This window comes from Otolemur garnettii, unplaced genomic scaffold (genome assembly GCF_000181295.1).
Source record: "Otolemur garnettii isolate 467f Iridium unplaced genomic scaffold, OtoGar3 scaffold00001, whole genome shotgun sequence".
NCBI lineage: Eukaryota > Metazoa > Chordata > Mammalia > Primates > Galagidae > Otolemur > Otolemur garnettii.
In genome coordinates, this window is record NW_003852396.1 from 847,629 (window position 1) to 850,052 (window position 2,424).

General features: G+C 35.8%; 1 protein-coding gene and 1 pseudogene across 5 annotated transcripts in view; one reads left to right on the top strand and one right to left on the bottom strand.

Moving 5' to 3' along the window:
- Positions 1-2,424, top strand: part of CEP57 (centrosomal protein 57) — a 53,060-nt gene that overhangs the window by 7,791 nt on the left and 42,845 nt on the right. The window lies entirely within an intron of this gene.
- Positions 708-1,177, bottom strand: LOC100942736 (annotated as a pseudogene).

The following is a 2,424-nucleotide window of genomic DNA, read 5'->3' on the forward strand; positions in this document are numbered from 1 at the left end:
CCACACTGTACCCTAGAAGTGCATTAATGTACATAGTTACCGTTCAATAAAAAAAAAAGAAAAAAAAGAAAAAAAAAAAAAGACATTATCAGGTTCACCCAGTTCTGCATCACTAGAATAGCCATACCTTGATCGTATTGTTTTATCCTTTCTATATAGTTGATAAGATTTACTCATTTTTTTAAAAAAGGTTGTAGGTTAGGTTGATGACCATCATTTTCTAGCTTAGATTTACTCAATTTTTTTTAAGATGTTGAAATTTATTTATGAGGAAATAATGGCCTATAATTGTATTTTTTATATTGTTACCTGGTTTGGGGATCAAGATAGCCTTGTAAAATGAATGGGCTCTCTCTTTTTGTTTCCTTAAAGTGTTTGTGTAAGGGTTGCAATACCCCTTGAATGTTTTGTGAAACTCAGTTGATTATCTAAAACTGTTGGGTTGATTACTCAGAACTGCTTTGAGCTCTACATCAACAAGTTCTTCCACCATTGGCCTTTGACTTAATTCTCTAATTTTACATTCCTCAACTTGTGTGCACAAACCTTTTTTCAGCTAAACTAGTGTATTCATTAACCTGGGAACAGTTGCTTTTAATACCCTTTCCAGTTTCCTATCAAAACATCAAATCGACCTATAAGTCAATCTGTAGGACTCAGCGTTGATTTAAGCACTGTTAGAAACCTTCCGTTACTACAATAATCTTTCTGGTTTTTTGGCACATGAAAATTTATTACTATTTTCATCAAAATTTATGATCTTGGTTGTTCCTTCTTGCCTTTGTAAAGGGCCAAAAGAGACATTAGCTACTTTGCCAACCTTAAAGCAGACTCCAGGAATGTCACCAACAGCATGACCTTTTTGACCAAATCCAGCAACCAGAACTTCGTTTTCCTCAATAAAGTTTAAGCAGCCATCATTGGGTACAAAAGTTGTGATTTTCATGCCATTCTTGATCAACTGGACCCAGACACACTTCCAAATGGCTGAATTTGGCTGTTTGGCTTCAACTCTTAACTTTTTCCATCACAATCCTTTTTGCATGGAAGCACCTCCAAAAGGATTGTCCTCCAGGGCCGCGCCCAGATGCCTTCTTGTACTGTTTTCATGCCTCTTCTGGTCTTTTCTGTGACTATGGAGCTTCCTAGCAGTTCAGAGTCCATGACACTTGCCCATCCCGCCTGCACCGCAGGCCTGCTTGAAAGAGCTGCTACAATAAGCTTAAGCAATGCTTTGTCGAATACGTCTGAATTTCATCTGCACTTAGTCCTGTCAACTCCTGTTTGACATTTTCCACCTACTCTTTGTATTTGAATTTTACGTACCTAATCCAGTCTAGCCATGCTGCACCTTCCACTCAGAAAGAAGGCAAAGCACGTCTTTAGTCATCCTTCATACTGGGATGTTCCCTAGATATTTGAATTCAGATGTTTCTAAATAGGATATTTGCCTTAACAACATAAGCCATCAGGAAAAACAGTGATCATGTGAAACATTTTGCCCTTAATTCTGAAAGTGTATCTTAGAAATAGACTACTTATAAAAATTTTAGTTGTAAACAGGAGAATTGCACATTATTATTGCACAAAAAATTATCCTTTTCATTAAAATGAAGACCTGTGTGACTAATTATATTTAAAATCGAATTGTGCAATAATTCATGATCATTTGAGAGACCTTTTACCATATTACAAAGAATTGAAAACTAATTCTCTTTTTCAGTTGCCTCTAATACCAGATGTCAGTTTATCCTAAGTTTGGAAATGACAAATACTAGTCCTTGTTGCATCTGAACACGTTACAGTAGACTTAGATTTATTTGACTACTTTTGAGACTTACAGCTCCTACTTACCACTCCTAAGGTCTTTGTGTCCACCATCGGTTTTCAGAGCCATAATGTATGTGTTATACTTAACATAAATATAAAATGTTTCATGTTCAGTTAACTGGAGATATGTGCAGTTTTTAACATGGAAGTAGAATCTTGAGTTTTTAGTAAGATTTAAATTCATGGTAGATATTTTGATAGCCTTTGTTTATTTTAGGAGTTGCTTACTGTTATTATAAATATTCGTTGTTCTTTTGTACTTTTCTGATCACAGATTATTCTGGAACTTTATTAGCATATATAGTTCTCCAAAGGTTAGAATTGAAAAACCTAGTTTGCTCCAGGGGTTAGAAATGAAGAAAAAAAATGGATGTTTGGGAATTGGAACAGCTGATACTGGTGGTCATATCTTCCACTGTATGGGAATCTGGAACAGCTGATAGTGGTGGTCATATCTTCTACTGTATGGGAATTGGAACAGCTGATAGTGGTGGTCATATCTTCCACTGTATTGGAATTGGAACAGCTGATAATGGTGGTCATATCTTCCACTGTTTGGGAATTGGAACAGCTGATAGTGGTGGTCATATCTTC